The following is an 18,143-nucleotide window of genomic DNA, read 5'->3' as shown; positions in this document are numbered from 1 at the left end:
CACAGTGTTTGGAAAATTATAATCAGTAAATGTATCTTGAATGAATAAAAGTATACTGATATTGTGCTAAAGAAATAAACCCTCCCAAATATCATATTTATTATAAAGAGATACAGATAAAAATTACGTTTCTTAGATCAATATATTATAGCTGTCTTTATATGTAACACAGAAAAAAAAATCTGTGTAGTCAAAATGACAGTGCAGCCTAGTATCTGCAACTAAGGGACATACCAATATTCAGATAAAATTGCCAGCAATGGTTGGGTTGTAAATCATTATTCAGTCTTAAACAATTACTTCAACCAACTGCTTGACTTCTATTTAACAGTAGTGAGTTCAAGATTAAGGTTACTTTCTCTGGAAAACACCTTGAGTGTAGTTCTATGCTGCTCCTTTAAGCAAGGAGCGATTTTCTTCACCCTTTAGTGAAGCTGGGTGTGTCACTGACTTTTGTGAGAAAGCCAGACAGATGTGGAGCAAGGCTGGGTTGTACTCCACCATGTGGAGAAATGTTAAATATCATTAACCATGCTAGAAACAGTGTCATTGTTGTTTTTCCTTCTATTTTTAAAGTTTATTTTTGTCTTTCTTTGATTAAACTATTGACTATTATTCCTTACGCACAACTATCTACTCAAAAATTTTAGTTCCTCGTTAGTTGGAGTGCTAAACTAGATATTTAATCATTTAAAAAATTATCAAAATAAATATAAGGTGTACTTCTTATAGAATCACAAGGACTTTCTTCTGAGCATGTGCTAGCTAATGTAGATATTAAATCTGCTTTTATCCTTGTATTTTCAATTTAGATGCAGGGTACCACCAACTACGCATTTATCTAAATTAAAAACTTGAAAATGTCTTCACATTTGAGCTCTCTTGTACCACTTCATATCCAGTTAGTCAACAAATTGTAGCACTTATAAAATAGCTCTGCTCCAGTTTTCCAGCTGACCCTTTAGTTGGTGCTCTTGTCATCTTCCATGACTTGTAAGAATCTCCTGTCTAGTCTCCCCTCTGTCATTAATTTCAAGTCTCTGACCCAACCATTATACTCACCTCTTGAATGGAGATTTTTTTCCCAAATGCAAATCCTTCTATAAATATTCACAACTCTTAGGATTAAGGCCATTCTCAATATTTAATTAAGAATTCACGTGAAAATTTAACACATTATTTACCAGGCACTGTGCTCAGCACATACATATTGGTAAGGTTTTTTCCCCCCATGATTGTATTTCTTCCCTTCTTCATCTCTTAGCATCTCCCTGGCCAGATCCTGTGAGTACATTCATCATTAAAATTTATGAACTCTTCCAGAATTCATAATGTTTTCTCACATTTCCTAGCCTTTGCATCTCCTTGGTGGTGCTTCATAGTGAAATGCCCTTCTCCTTGCCCTTCAAGATATAGCTCCTTCTCTGTGAGGATTTTATAGGCACTGCTGCCCATTCCCATGCAGAGAGAGAAATCTTCCCTTTGGTGCTCATGTAGTCATGTTTTCTATTCTTAAATGATTGTTTTAATCATGATGCTCTTTACATTGCTTTCCTAATAGACTGTGAAGATGCAATATTACCTTTTTCATCTTGGTATTCCCTGGGTTTTACACAACAACTGATAAATAGTGAATACTCAGTTACTGTCTTCTGAAGAAATTACAGAATGGTCACATGCCTGCTTTATATGGGTAATAAATTGATGATGCTACCATGATCCAAGCCCTTTTGTACATCAGTTATTTGCAAAAGTGTCTCCTATTATCCTTTTCAATTAGATTGTAAGCACTGTAGGGCAGGGAGCTCATTCTCCTGCGGAAACTAATAAAAGTCTTTGCATATAGTAAGTGCTCAATCCATAATTGTTGAATTTAATTTTAAAGTCATTCCAAAAATATCCTTGTAATCTGTTTTAGTTTCCAAGATAACAATTCTGTTGTATACTTACTAAAAAGGTATAAAGAAGGAATTGGAGAACTTCCTAGGGAAATCATTTCTCCTCTTAGTTCTGTTTCTTCTGGCTTCTTACCCACTCTCATGACTGAGTTTTAGGCTTGGTCAGAGAAAGGGCAGGAAATGGTGGGAGGAAATGCTGTATCATGCAGTAGGGGTTTCATTGAAATATAAAATAATTGGATTTTTGATGGTAGAAAGAGATGGAAGAAAATTGTTGGAAATTTTAATGTAAGAAGTGTCTTGAGTCAGAGGAGGCAAAATGAGAGAACAGTGTGTGTGTGTGTTGTGGTGGGGGGGGGAAGAAATTGAGTGAAGCAGTTTTGACAGTCTGTGGTGGATACTCTCTCTGGTATGACTAATTGAGAATTGATTGTGCATGCAGAAAGGTTATGTTTTATTAAGGGAAACCTTTTTTCCCTTTTGTCTTTATGAAATCCGCTCTTCTGCAGATGTTATTCCCTTCCCATACTAAACCCTCATTAATTTATAATTCACCACACTTGCTTTAAAAGTGCTGTACAGATTTCCTGTTTCTCTCACATATAGGGCTTCTAATAGAAAAAGTCAAGTGGGATATAGTTCGAAGTGCTGCTTGTCTTGAGGGCTGCATGCCAGACTTTCTGGTGCCAAAACATTTCACCAATCAACTCTTAGATCATTTAAATGATTCAAAGTGCCATTTTGCAAGCTCCATGAAAGTGAATTTGGGCTTTAAAACAACTCTTTTACTGTTGACTACAAATTGACTCTTTCCGCTGGAATATGTAGTCAAAGCTAAGGGAATTGTCTACTAGGCTTCTGTTTATCTTAAGGACAGCTACCCTCACAGAGAGAGGGGCATCATTTCACCAAATGTAGATCCTGAAGGCAGTAAATTTGATAGAACTTGAGAAATCAATCTCTGTATCTAGAGACATAAAAGAATAAGTCTAAATAGCTTTTCAATTTCTGATTTTCCAACATACCAATAGTGAAGATAGAAATTATAGAAAGAATGGGCTTAACATCATTTTTCATTGAGTCCCAGTTAACTTATATATAGAAAACAATTGAGATAATTTTTGCAGAAAATTAAACATCTTGCAAATAAAATGTCTAAGAGATATTTAGGATGAGATCTCAGATCATTGTAGAGACTTTCTATATGTTTGGGGAGAGACAGATGGGGTGCATACATTAGCATGGACTATCATGTAGGGGTTAAAATCTCACATATCAAACAGACTTCAGGCAGAGAACATAAAGTAAGCTCGGTGGGATTGGCAGAAATATGGGCCTGGACGAAATGGCCAGTATCTACTTACCTTTATTCACTGCTAGCAAGAATGCAGACCCAGTGTGGCTAGTTCTTGTATTGTCCTAGAGAAACCACAAAACTGTTAAATTTTTCTCATACAGCCTTATGTTAATATCTGTAGTTAGCTGAACAGTGAGATTTTATAATGTTCAAATAAAACATGTATATGAGACAAGTTCGACTACAAGTTTGAGACTTCTGGATTTGTTGACGGGCAGGGGGTAGGGGGGGACAATGTTAAGCAATTCAATAGTAGTATTAGTCACTCATAGTTCATATAAAATTAAATAAAATGAGGGATGAATTGAAAACTTCTAAGTGTATAAGGGAAGAGATAATGGCTACTAAGGTTAAACCAGAGTTAGGTGACGAAGTGGGTTTTTATTTGAAACTTGTGTAAGTAATATTTTTATACTTTGCTTCCTTGGCACTTAGGTTCTTTGAAGAAGTGACACATAAATTTTCCAAGAGATAGGCAAAGAGGGGCCTCCCTGGTGGGGCAAGGGGTTGAGCACAGCACTGTGAAGCTATCCACAGCCTCTGCAGCATGAATTCGATCCCCAGCCAGGGAGCTACCCACATGGCACAGCAGACCTCTCCTGACTCATCCACTACTCTCCTCAGTAGTTTGTCAGTCTGCCTGTTCTGTTCCCCACTCTGTCTCTGGTGAATTCTCTCACCCCCTCACACTTCTGGCCTGTACCCCAGTTCTTGTATGCATAGATCAATAAATCTTTAAAAAAAAAAGAGATAGGCAAAGGGAATATAAGAGAGACAAAGAACAACTGTTTTGGGGACAGTAATACTGGTATGTCTTCCAAAAGAACTTTGATTATATATATATATATATATATTATATATAACATTTCATTTTATGAAAAAATAATATGCATGTACAATTATAATAACTGACTTTCTGGCAGCAGTAATCAAGTAAGAAAACATTCCAAGCGACTACATCAAATTAAAGAGCTTCTGCACAGCAAAAGAGACAATAACAAAAACAAAGAGAAACCCCACCAACTGGGAGAACATTTTTGCACCCAACACTAATGATAAAGGACTGATCACAAAAATCTGCAAAGAGCTGATGAGACTCAACAACAACAAAGAAAATAATCCAGTCAAAAAATGGGCAGAAGAGCTAAAAAGAAACTTCTCTGAAGAGGAAATGCAAATGGCCAACAGGCATATGAAAAAATGTTCAACATCACTTGTAATCAGGGAAATGCAAATCAAAACTGCCATGAGATACCATCTTACACCAGTGAGAATGGCACATACTAAAAAAACTAGCAACAACAAATGTTGGCGAGGGTGTGGAGAAAAAGGAACTCTTCTGCACTGTTGGTGGGAGTGCAAACTGGTCCAACCACTATGGAGAGCTGTGTGGAGATTTCTGGACCTACTAAACATAGAGCTTCCATATGATCCAGCAATTCCACTCCTAGGTATTTACCCAAAGGACACAGAAACATCAATTCCAAAGAACACCTGCACCCCTATGTTTATAGCAGCACTGTTTACAATAGCTAAGCTTTGGAAACAACCCAAATGCCCAAAAATAGATGACTGGATCAAGAAGATGTGGTACATATACACCATGGAATATTACTCAGCATTCAAAAAAGATAAACACATGCAATTTGCAGCAACATGGATGGCGCTGGAAGGGATCATGCTCAGCGAAATAAGCCAAAAAGAAAAAGAAAAATACCGGATGGTCTCACTCATAGCAGGGATCTAGAAAACTTAAATAAGGGACCACAAAATGAATAACTATAAGAAAGTGAAAATCAGAATCAACAAAAAACTATGAAACAGAGACACTTTTGGGGGGTGGGGGGCGGGAGGGGAGGGATTGGGATCAGAATGGGGGTGTTGCAATTCTATGGGGAATATAAAAATAAAATTTATTATTTAAAAAAAAAGAAAAAAAAAACATTCCAAGCAATAAAAATGGTATGAAGCTTAGAGATAATAATTTGGGAAGACAGTGAATTTCTTATGATAAGTGGAAACAAATGACAAAACATTTAATCTGACTCTTGGTCCCTAGTTTTCTCTCCTGCCCTACCAGCTCCTATTTTGGCTTGGAATGAATAGATATATTCATCAAGTAAGTAAATATTTATTGAGTAACTACTGTATACAAAGGGGACAGTGCCTGTTAATGCTGTTGATATACATGCTCTGCTATGTGTATGAGCACTGCTCAGATCCAACCTTACTACAAATTTATTGCACACATAGTCATACACCATATGGTTTAATTATTTTCAAAAGAAGTGGAGTTACTTGAGAATTTTCATAATCCAGGGAAGACATAGTCAAAAATGATATTCTGAGTCTGGCATTTTATACTAAAGTCAAATATTCATGTCAAATATTTCTGGAATCAAATGAATAGAAAATAATCTCATTTTCATCATTGCTTTATGAAGAGTTAGAAGTTGGTAGCTGAATTACAGTGACAGTTTGGTTAGTTAATGAATTAATTTCATTCAGCAGTCATCAAATAATTACTTATCATTAGGACAGATATTAAAACCAGTATAGGAAATATTTTTATACTTTGCTTCCTTAGCACCTATGTCCTTTGAGGAGGTAACATATAAATTTACCAAGAGTTAGGCAAAGGGAATATAAGAGAGATAAAGAACAGCTGTTTGGGACAATAATACTGATATGTCCCCCCAAAAGATCTTTGATTATATATTATACATAGCAATTTTATTTTATGAAAAAGCAATATACCTGTATAAATGTAACAACTATCTGACTTTCTAGCATCACCAAATGGCTTTTACCCTCTTAAGTGATGAGTCTATTTTACAAGCGAAGTTTGTATATATCAAAAGAACTGTATTTGACAGTGTAAAATAGCTTTTTTTTAAAAAAAAAATTACATTTTCCATCTATGAATATGAATAAGTATTGTGGGAAAAACCTTTATTCAAGTGTTCATTACTCAAAGCAAAGTCACTGTGACATAAAGCTAACAAAAGTCTATAATGTTTTTAACTCAGTATTATTCTGGAAACATGATTGACCATTGACAGTCATTCCAAAAGCATTGCTTAAAGCCTGGGTAGCTTAATATAAAATAGATACTTACAGAGCTTGTATTGCATATAGTTCAAAATGCTATGTTGCTGACCTAACCTTTCCATCTGTTTTACACAGTCTTCTTATCCAGGCACTTTTCCAAGATACACTGAATATTAGCTGTGTACTCTCTAAATTTCACTTGAAAATTGAGAGAGATCACATCCATGTATACAAGAAAAATAAAGTGTCAGCATGACCTTATTAACTCTGTATCTTGGATATTATTTTAAAAAGCTACTGCTTCATAACTGACATACTACATAACAGATATAATGTAAGTTACCTTATTTTGTTTCATATCTTCACAAAATCTTATATCAGTCGTGTGAAGGGATACAAATCAATATTGCTTGATAATTCTGATTAAAACCTATATACCCAAAAGGAGCATCCCAGTATTTGAGTTCCAGTAATTTTTTACCTCCCTCAGAACTAGTTCTACTCTGTCAGCAAAACATAATTTTTGGCAGGAGCCATTATGGTGGTTGTTTCTTTAATAATGGCTCTCTTGCATACATTTTACTGCCTGCTGTGATGGAATTTTTATATACACAGATATATTTTCTTACTTTGTCTATATCTGTGTCCAGTAAATCTATGTGCCAAGAAGGTAAAGGTGTAGCAACCTATACAATTTTAAAAACAGAATATTCCGACAGTGAACAACTTGACATTCTTTCTTAAGGCATTTTGATAAAAAATAACTTTCCTGTTAAGTTTTTTTTTTTCTTCAATTTACAAGAATTGGAATTTTCTAGGGTTTTGAGAAAAGAGGATTATTCAATAGTTACCACCAGAATCACAAGACTAGACTAATTCTCTTGAAAAGTTTAAAATTTGCAATTGCTCTAAAAAAAAAAAAATCCTGCGTTGACTTTGAGAGATAACACAGATGTCTACTACATTTTTCACAGTGAATGTGTTATAATATGCAACTGTGGAATATTGAGGCCATGGATTTGGAGATGCAGTAAAGCTATTTAGAAATTTAGCAGATTTTGTTTTATTACTGAAGTATTTTCCCTGAAGCCACTTAGTCAATAGAAGGAACAGCAATTTCCCAGAGACTGCAAGTTACTTTATCTGGATGATTGACAATTTATAAAATTTGCATTCTTCATAAGGAAGGTTTTTTATAATGTGCAAGTATTTTGTTCACTACCAAAAAGATTAAAATAAACTAACAAAATGTGCAATTTGTTTTGTCACATTTAGTGCCTGTGAAGTAGTTGTTGCACTTGAAGAGTCATTCTGTCAACCTCAATATCAGTTCAAGGTCATGCTAAGAACATGGACAGTTATGTCTTAGATACATGCATTTTTCTCGTCCAACAATATTATTATAAAATATTAGCAAACTTAGGCTTTTCAACCAAAATTTCACTGAAAGATTCTACTTAAGGAAATATGTGACTCTATAAAATGCAATAAAATTAATGATAATTGAAAATATTTAATAAGTCAGTATAGTTCATATTGTACACATTTCTGGTTCCAAAACATAAAATTTCTATAAACAGAGTTTTAGTTGGGAAAAAAATGTGAACAGTAGTTCCCTAATTGTGAACAGTGGTCCCTAATTTCTAACTCAAAGTGAAGGTAGCTGCCATTGTTTTTTTTTTCTTTTCTTTATGATTATGCTTTCTTAAGTGTTCAACATTTTTGGAGTGCTCCTGCCCTTAGAAGTCCAGATCCCCCTAATTTTCAGTACTCTCTACACGTAATAAGTGCCCTGTGGTCATCTTGAATGTTCTCCAAGAAAGAACAGATGAATAGGCCAGGGTGACTATGCTCTTAAGTGCAAATCGCAGCCATTTCAGCAATCAGGGGCCGAAGATCAGGCTAAAGCATTCTTTAACTTTGTGCCATCTTCACATCTTTATTTAATGGTTACTCATTTATTAAGGTTGCTGTATCCTGGTGTTTAAGTGCTTTTCTTATATCCATTTGTTCTTTTTAGATTAAAAAGTTCCTCTTCTTCCCAGCTCCATTACTTATATCAAAGCCATTCTTTTTCATGTGCCAGGATGTAGCTCAAAGGTTAACTTATCCATCCAACTTAATCAAGAGGTGACTATAATCTGGTATCTCTGAGTCATACTGAATGAAAAGGTTGTGAACCCTGAATGTTTACAGCATTGTTTCAGCACATATTAATTAGTGACAAATGACCTGCATTGATTTTTATCTAGATCCAGGTCAAATGAGCAAGCAGATATTTGACTTCTAGCCACAGATGCTAGAAGCCTCACAGATTTTTCAACAGGCAACCCTGGGTCTAGTATCGAGTCTAACTTTAATGAGCTAGACTTTTGATTTTACTAGTCCACACAGGGTGAATGAGTAGGCCCTGTAAAAGTGGTTTACAGTAAGCAAACTATTCAAAAATTGATTTATAGAGCACAATGACATTTCATCAATTTGTAGTGAAATACAAAGAACATGGACTTTTGAACCATGTAGAACAAGGTTTAATTCTCTGATTTTAACTTTCCTATTAAAATATTGCTTATTTAATAATTTGGTGAGAATTACATAGCCTATATGTGAAAAGTCCATTGAATCTTCCCAGCATATATCACATACTAAGTGAATAGTGGTTTCGGGTTTTTTTTTCACTCCTGTTGAGAATAGAATTGCATATTTAATAAAAGTTTGCTGCTCTTTGTGTATAGATTCCTTCAAAAAGGTATAGATTACTTATCTCATGAGTCTAGAATTCTAAATATGGTGATATTAATGAATTTATCATCAACCTAGGACTATTTCCGAGTAGATTACTAATATTGGACATTAACCTTAAGAAGCCTCTTATGTAGAGATTGTGAGAGACACAGGAAATTTTTTACCTTGATGCTTTCTATTTTTAATATTTCTTGTCAATTACATGCCTCTTATATTTTAATTTTTCCTCTAAGATGCCATTCCTAGTTAACTTGACTCCCACTCTTTGTGACACATTTTTTATTAAGAAAATATTTTTGCAATTTCAGTGAGGCTTGGAGTCAGCTTTAATTTATCAGAAATTTAGTTTCTATAGCTTTATATTGATTTTTATTAACTTAAATTTCAGATGATTTTTAAGCCCTGATTGTGACAAGGAAACTTACTTGGTGCCTACCATGTAACCAATAAAAACTGCACTTATGAAGTTATCTCATTTTGTAAGCTAGCCCTATCTGGCTCCTATAATCTTATGCATCTGACCACCACTACCTTGGTTAGTTTGTAAAATTCCTTTTCTCATTTTTCATCTCTCATTTTCAATCTTTTAGTTTTGTTGAGGTCTGTCAGCAGGAATCAGGTTTCAAGGATCCTCGCTACATGGTTGCCTGTTGTTCCAGAAAAAGGTGGTAATAATTTATGCAAATCCTGGAGAAGTTTGAATATGGTATAGAACAATAATACATACATACATACATACGTGTGTGTGTGCTTGGTGTGGTAGGAGAAGAAATATTGAGTTTTATAAAAGACTACCTGACTCATTGCACATGAACCTGAAGTTTAGCCACTGGAGGAGGGTCCCACATGGCGCGCAGACTTCTCTTGCCGCCCGCTGCTCCCCTCAGTAGTGTATTTCCGTCCTTCTGCCTGCTCTGCTCCCCGCTCTGGCTCTGGTGAATTCTCTCACCCTCCCGCGCTTCTGACTGTACCCAGTGCTTGTATAAATAAATAAATAAATAAATCTTAAAAAAAAAAAATCATGTAAAAAAAAAAAAGAATGAGACTTATACCAAACTCTTGGCTTTACTGCTTTCCTTCACTTGCCCTGCTACAGACCAGGATAACTATAAAATACAGGTAATAAAATTACTTTGTTAATAGCCACTTAAAAAATACAAGTTAGTAAGAAGTTTGATCAATCATTGGTTGGTTTGATAGTATTGCCAAGAACTCCCATGGCATAGCTTTGACTATTCCATACCCTTCCCAAGTGATAACATTTAGTGAACTTTTTTAAAATTTATTTATTTATTTATTTATTTATACAAGCACTGGGTACAGTCAGAAGCGCGGGAGGGTGAGAGAATTCACCAGAGCCAGAGCGGGGAGCAGAACAGGCAGACTGATGAAATACACTGCTGAGGGGAGCAGCGGGCGGCAGACCTCGGGCAGCAGGAGAGGTCTGTGCGCCATGTGGGACCCTCGCCCGGCAGCCAGGGATGAACTTTTTTTCTTTATGGTCAGACTGTATTGATAAACTCGACTACTATCCATTCCATTCTATTGTATTTTCATAAAGGAATAGAAAATATGAATGATTTTTGCATACTGTCATCATTGCAGGAAAATGAGCACATGAACACACATGTCCGTTGGAAGAAGACTGTGGTCCCATGTCTCCAATGTGCAATGCATGTGAAAGATTGCTTATGTAATTTACATCTCTACTTTCTCTGAAAACTAGCTCCTTACTAACAGAGAACAACAGGCCCATAAACAATGACCAAAAGCACATAAAAATTATTTTCACTTCAGTTTTTTGGTGTTCATACTTAAAATGTGAAACTGGTATGTCTGAAAACACTGATATTATCTGAACAAATACTATGTGTCCATCCATCCTCTAGTTCAGATGTTGTAGTTTTCAATACTGAAATTTTATTTGACTTGTTTTCGTGTCTTGATGTCATTGCCTATTTGCTTATTGATTTTTAGCATAAAGTCTATGTCTGCAAGCGGTTATAATGGGTACTTTAAAATCCTTAAGTTACTAATTTGAGCAACTGGGTTTAACAAGAGCCAGTCTCTTTTGTTCTCTTTCTATTACATGTGAGTCACGTTATCCTGTTTCTTCATTTGTGTAATAATTTGGATTGTTTACATGTGTATAAGTAATACTGTGTAGAGAATCAATTCTGCCATATTCTCCCAAGTAGTAATTTTTGTTTTATCTTGTGTTATAAAGTAAATATAAACTTCATCTCTACCACTGTGGGAGGAAGCTGAAATTTTGTTCTGAACTTTCAGCCTTAATTTTTATTTGTTAGTGTCTTGCTCATATATAGACCAGAGTTCTGACAGAAACTATACAGAGTTTACATATAGTATTTGTCCTGTCCCATCTCTCCATTTTTCACCCCCACCCACTCTTCAGATGATATGATCACCTCAAACTTTAAGCTAGTAAGACTGTGGATCTTACTTTATTCTTGTAACCTGAAGGCACTGATGAGAGACCAAAAACAAGCAGAAATAGAGATGAGTAAGCAGTTGCACTTAGAAAATTAGAATGGCACTGGGTAAATTTGGTTAAATTACCTGATTTAATAGGCGTGTGTGTGTGTGTGTGTGTGTGTGTGTGTGTGTGTGTGTGTGTATGGCTTACTTAACTTCATTGGGCCTCAGTTTTTACATCTATAAATACAGAAATAATAATTCTTACCCTTTTGACGCTATGAATATTAATAACAGCATTACTAACGTGTAAGGTGTGATATGTTTATGTTGTAATGTGCTGTAATGTGACTGGCACTCGGTAAGTTCTCAGTGAATGATAGGTTTAATTTCTGCCTACAATTTTTACCTAGGAGAAAGTCATGCATTTTCAACTGTTGTCTAAAGTCTTATATCTAAGTATAAAGTTCAAGGGTACTTTGTACATAGTAGGTTCATAATACTGTTTAATAAGAAGATAAGCTAAATTATTCTAAGAAAAACCTGGATTACTATGCAATTTTCCTATCCTCTTTTTTAGAGAAACATTCCATCTTCCTTGCACTCCAGTTTATGGAGTTGTGTAATCTCTCTTACTCTAAAAGCTCTTTATGTCTTCACTAGCATAATAAATAACTTACATGGTTAATTTATAACTCAAAAGAACCCCTATTCAAGATTCTTTTATACCAAAGTAAAAAAAGAACCCCTATTCTGGGTTCTTCTATGTCAAAGTAAATAATGTACTAGTGACAAAAAAATGGGTTAATAAATAGAAAAGGCATCCATGATGATGGAAGTTAGGAAGCAAGCACTTAGATGTTAAAATATGATTAAAATAAATCATATTTTGAGAGTTAGAAATTATACATATAAAAGTTTAGGTTATCATAAATAGCATTAACTATAGCTATCCATTTATGAGAGTTTTATAATGGATTTGAAAGAAAGCAAAAAGTAAGAAAAAAAGAACCTTCTATGTCACTTCTTGAAGATTATTTATAAAATGTTGAAACTCCTCCACTATCCCAGAAATGTACAATGTGAATTGTTATTCATAATGATAATTCTGAGTCACATGATTCAACTTATCAAATATGTTCATTCTCCTCCACAGAGTATACTTAGTAAGCCAAGAAGGGGATTAAATCATTTTTAAAAGTTTTTTAAGGATTGATATTTTCAAAAAATATTTTTCCTTGCTACCTATTTCAAGTTTATGAGAAAATATATTCAGAATATCCCATTTTCTGAGCATTTCACTATTAGTATACAAAGAATATTTTAAATTTCCAAAATATTTTGTGAAACATTGCATTTACTATTATCCTAATTTCCTGTCTCTCCTCACAACTTTAACTCCCTAGAAAGAATGAGAAGGGGAAAGAAAAATAAAAGCTGTTTATTTTTTGTACATTTAGGTCAATTTGTTGGTTTATATTTATTTAATTTAAATATCACTTATAAGATTTTTATTAATATGGGATAGATCAAATGTCATAATGTGGGGAATAAATTTCTCTGTTGTTCAATAATTAAATCATTGTCTTTTGGAAGCAAGAATTTAAATCCAATCTGACCAACCTGTTACAAAAGAAAAAAAATCATTCAAAAAGGAAATTTATGAAAAATAACATTTTTTAGAACATCTTGACTATATAAAACCTGATTATTATCCTATGAAAAGGTCATCAACTGGAAAATGGATCTAAATATAAGGAGTTAATTTTAGCAAGGCAAATTTTGTGGTGTGGAGAACTTTTATATAAAGCCCACTTAATTTTAGAGTAGTTATCTTATGGGAAGAAAACTGTTGTGGTAAGATAACTTAAAAATTGGCACTGAAATTGGTCAGCTGAAATTTAAAGCACCAACTTTTATAATAATCATTAAAAAATAAGCACTATTTTGAAGCCAAATAATTCTTGCCTTTGGTCTTATGTTGTAATTGGATCTTTAAAAAAATATAAATATCTTGTCCCTTTCATCCTCTATTTTTCTTACCTAGCAAATCCCAAGTGTCTATCAGTACAGCTATCTGTCTTCTCGAGGCTTACACACAAATTGGTAAGCAGAGCTTGAAAAAAAATTGAGACTATTATGACTAGTTTAATGTAAAGTACATCACCACACATCTCAGATGAACACTTTGGAATCTTTCAATTTGGCCCTACTAAGTTATTTCCCCAAAAACTAGTGTTTTGTTTCCAAAGCACATTATGAAATGTCTAAACTCCATTCACAGAGTTCCATGGCACCATGTAACCCCACCGAACCCGTCAAATGTCTGATATACCCAGTTATTCAAAAATAAGCACTCATGATTTGAACCATGCTTTTAAGGGTCAATGACTGTTGACTACCAATGCCATTGCTGTGGATATGTACCAGCAGCGCTAACAGTACCACAGGTAGTTGTTAGGTTTTGTAGCATTTGGTTTCACTCTCAGTAATTGGGAGAATATCCTTTGAGGTTTTAGCAATTACCTGAAACATATGTTGTTTTTCCAACAACATCAAATAGATTATGTAGACTTTGTTACAAGAATTTTGATGCTGTTGTTACTTGCCCTCCCATAATTTTGAATTAAAGATGTAATTAGACACTGAATAGAACTGTTGGTATGCAATCTGCATGTCAACTCCTCTCTGGTGTTCACAAAAATAGCTCATGTGTTTATGTATGTGCTCTAGCTTGTTCCATACTGCAATTTTTAGGTATTATGTGGACAATTTTATGGGACTGTATTTCCTCTTGTCCTGTGAAGGACTCTGTTTCATCTTCCCAGAACATGAAGTTAATACAAATTTACAGGAACTATATGTAACTTCATTCATAATTCATCTAATTTGCTAAGTAACTCTACATTCAATGGCAAGTGAAAATATTCATATTTAAGCCTTTTCTTATTTAAAAAAGGGAAGAAAAGAAACTTTATAGCTACTTTACATTCAAAAGTCAGTAAAAACTGTTGGGGAGTAAGTGATATCTACCTCCTCCCTTAATAAGGAAGAGTAAGGGTGACAGTAAATATACTATCATTTAAAATTATGCTTTATCATTTTTCATTTTTGCACAGTGTAGCATATAAAATAAAATATTAATTAAAAATAAAATAAAAAATAAAACACTTCAAAAAATAAAACAAAATATTTTTCAATGTAAAAAAAGTAAAATAAAATTATGCTTTACAGATCCTGGCTAATCCATTGATTTAACTGGCTAAGTGAAGTCCACCCTAATAGCAGCTTGATTAGAGTGAATAATATCTGATACTCTAATAATTGTGTGGATGAACTGTGGCTGGTGTTTCATATAATCATACTGTTAGAACAGTTCTGCCATGTTCTTGTAAATACAACCAGAATCACCTACCTAGTCTGCTGTTGAGGCTAAAAACTCAGCAAGGCACTTTCTAATCTACTTTTCTCCTGAGGACATTTGCTTACATTGTCAGTAGGCTAAGAGGGTTTGTTTTGAAGTCTGAATTTTGAATTTAAATCATCAAGCAAAGTCTATTAATGCAGAAGGCTTTAAGTTGAAAGCTTCTTCGATGCATACATTTTAAAATAGTACTGATAGCTCTAGTAATATCTTTCTTGTGATGTTGGGTGCATGCCAGCAAAATTTAAAATATATTCCATTTCTCTGAGGAGAAATCTCTCAGGTAAACCTATGAAATAAAACACTAAATTGTAATATGTGTTCTGTTCATCTGTTTCACCTGTGTACTTGCTTGAAACCAATTTGCTGGTTATGTTAACATTTCCCTTTAAAATAGTCTTTGCTGAGTAGATAAAATATATCTATAACTTTTCATTAACTGGGACATAACTTTTAATACAGAAGACTTAATCACACACAGAGAGAATTTGACAGTCAAGCTTTTCAACATCAAAAATAACTACCTTATAAATTTCATGCTCAGCAAAATATCAGATTATTTGAATAAATCTAAGAGAAAACCTCTTCTAAAATGTTGTCTTTGATTACTGGACTACCTCTTAAAACTTAAATAACTTATCTGTCCTAGCTTCTTTCACTGTCTCAGGAAATTTACAGTCCCTTATGTCTCTATACTCTTTCCCTCTCTGAACTGGATCCTTGCCATCATCACTATGCTCAGAATTCTCCCATCTTAAAAATTGTATTTCCCTAACCTTACTTTCCTCCACTCTTTTAACTGCCACCTACTTTCTCCTTCTTCCTATGTTACAGCCAAACTTCATGAAGTAAACAGCTCTCTAGAAAAGCTGTTTCAATTTCCTCATTTTTCTATGACTTGTCTTTCTCTTCAGGGTCTAATTTTCCTTCAAACGTCAACCCTCTACTGAAAATGACTCCTTGTAAGATTGAAAGTGATCTGTATTACTAATGCAGTAAGATTTTTGAATCTTCATTTTCTGTGATTTCTCTGGTATATTACAAGCTAATTGTTCCTTTTATTGAGACTTTATTTTCTGGCCCTCCACCACTCTGCATAATATTGGCTACTGTCCTCACCCCTGGATTTCCTGTGCTTTCTCATGCTCATCTTTCTAATTCTTCAAATGCTGGAGTCTCCTGAGCCTCAGGTGGAAGGTTTATACCAGTTCTCTTCTTTCTCTGGATGTTGTCATTCAGCCATGGCTCCATTGCATTGTGTGTTATTGGTCCTCAATGTGTACCTTAAAACCAAAACATTTCTCTGATGCCGGCTCTATATTGAGCTATATGCCTAACTAAATTCTTCCTCTACATATCTCACAACTTCTTCACTCAAATTCAGGAAGTCTCAATAAACATTCTGTAATTTTTCCACAGATTTGTTTTCGTTTTCTTTCTCAGCAAGTGACATCACCGTCCATTTAGTTGCTTACTAGAAACCTGGGAATCATTGTTTACACAGTTCTTTCTTTTACTCTCCAAATCCAGAATATCTGCCGTTCTTTTTGTTTTAAATTCCATGTCTGAGACAGATGGCTTCAAATAGCTGTCATTGCACCTGGGTTGGGGAGGAAAAGTCCTTTACTTTGTCTGCCAATCTGGACTAACCCTGTCTTCCTTATATGGAGACTCTACTCCTTTTCTCTAAATACTCCATTTTACGGCCATTTCCTCCAGTCCTTCAAACATACTTTACTCTTTCTGATTCACACCCTTACTAAGTCTTCCCTGTACCTAAAACTCTATTGATGAGTTAACTTTTATTTATTCGTCAAAGCTCAGGTTCATTTTCTGTCATTTGAAAATCTCTACTACGTTTTCATAACAACATTTACTTTTATAGGACTGTTATAATTAATTACTAATTTTGCATTCTTACTGCTTTCTTGCCTTTTCACTAGAATATAAATTTTACTAGAAAAGAAAGCATGTTTATATCCCTCACTCTTGGCATAATGACTCACATGTACATAAAGGTTTTTTTTTTAATAATTATTAAATTAGCAATTTTATAATGTTTTCTTCTCTAGTTAGATTTAAAATGACAAATGATTCAATAAATTAACAGAATACAAAAATTAATGTTTGACAATATTAGTAAAAAAATAAATGTTTGAGCTTTAACTTAATTTTTTAACACTTTTTGCTTTTCACACTTCGAGAATTGAACTGAAACTGTTGTTGATCATGTTGGAAATTGTTCATTTACTTAAATTGTGGAATCAATATTTTACAAAAGCTTTGTCTTTTTATTGAACAAATTATTATACATATTTAACATAGGTTTCTTTTCAAGATTGACAATTAGATTTACAAATAGGTACAATCAATTTAAAATACTGAGTAGCAAAGACAGATTAATGAGTTTTACAGTATTAAAGTGCTTTTGTAAGTGTAGGGAAAATGGATACTAAACTTCATAATTATTTGCATTTGTATCCTTTTCTCTTTTTTTTCATATTCTTTTTTTTTAAGGTCTTAAAATCACCTCTGAAAAAATTTTTACTAGTTCATTGATGACATATATCTAAATATTTTAAAGTAACTTAGAAATAAACCTCCAGGCTTTTTTTAAACCCTGAAATTTTTTCAGTACTTAAACTCTGTGAATACTTTAATATACCAGAATATAACATCATGTTATTACATGAGGTTATTTTCTTCATAATTATATATTATAAATAATTAAGCTAAGCATTTTAAGTAACTAATATTTTTCTAATTTATTATTATTTTATTTTTTTAAAAGATTTATTTATATATTTATACAAACACTAGGTACAGTCAGAAGCAGGGGAGGATGAGAGAATTCACCAGAGCCAGGGTGGAGAGCAGAACAGGCAGACTGACGAAATACACTGCTGAGGGGAGCAGCAGGTGGCAGGAGAGGTCTGCGCGTCATGTGGGACCCTCGCCTGGCGGCCAGGGATCCAACCGGCGCTGCAGAGGCTGTGGGCAGCTTCGCAGCTTCGCAGCCCAGCCCTTAACCACTGCGCCACCAGGGAGGCCCTATTTTTCTAATTCAATTCCATTGTGATCAGATAACTCACCATTATGATCTTATTTCTTTCACATTTGAGATTTGTTTTATGCATCAACATACATGTCTGTTTGCTGAATATGTTCTATGTACTTGGGAAGATTGTTTATTTTGCACTTGCTGGGTACATATCAATTAGGTCAAGGCGGT

At 34.1% G+C, this 18,143-nt stretch overlaps 1 protein-coding gene and 1 long non-coding RNA gene across 4 annotated transcripts in view; one reads left to right on the top strand and one right to left on the bottom strand.

The window, feature by feature from the left end:
• Positions 1-18,143, top strand: part of ALCAM (activated leukocyte cell adhesion molecule) — a 196,382-nt gene that overhangs the window by 91,227 nt on the left and 87,012 nt on the right. The gene's annotated exons all lie outside the window — the stretch shown is intronic.
• Positions 3,269-18,143, bottom strand: part of LOC129146745 (uncharacterized) — a 28,001-nt gene continuing 13,126 nt past the window's right edge. Inside the window, exon 3 of the long non-coding RNA XR_008553889.1 lies at positions 3,269-3,317. This is a non-coding gene — a long non-coding RNA (uncharacterized LOC129146745). The remainder of the gene's footprint in view (positions 3,318-18,143) is intronic.

This window comes from Talpa occidentalis, unplaced genomic scaffold (assembly GCF_014898055.3).
Source record: "Talpa occidentalis isolate TD23 unplaced genomic scaffold, MPIMG_talOcc4v2.1 talOcc4.4, whole genome shotgun sequence".
Taxonomy (NCBI): domain Eukaryota; kingdom Metazoa; phylum Chordata; class Mammalia; order Eulipotyphla; family Talpidae; genus Talpa; species Talpa occidentalis.
Note: the sequence above shows the minus strand (reverse complement) of the source record. Positions and strands in the feature narration are given on the sequence as shown.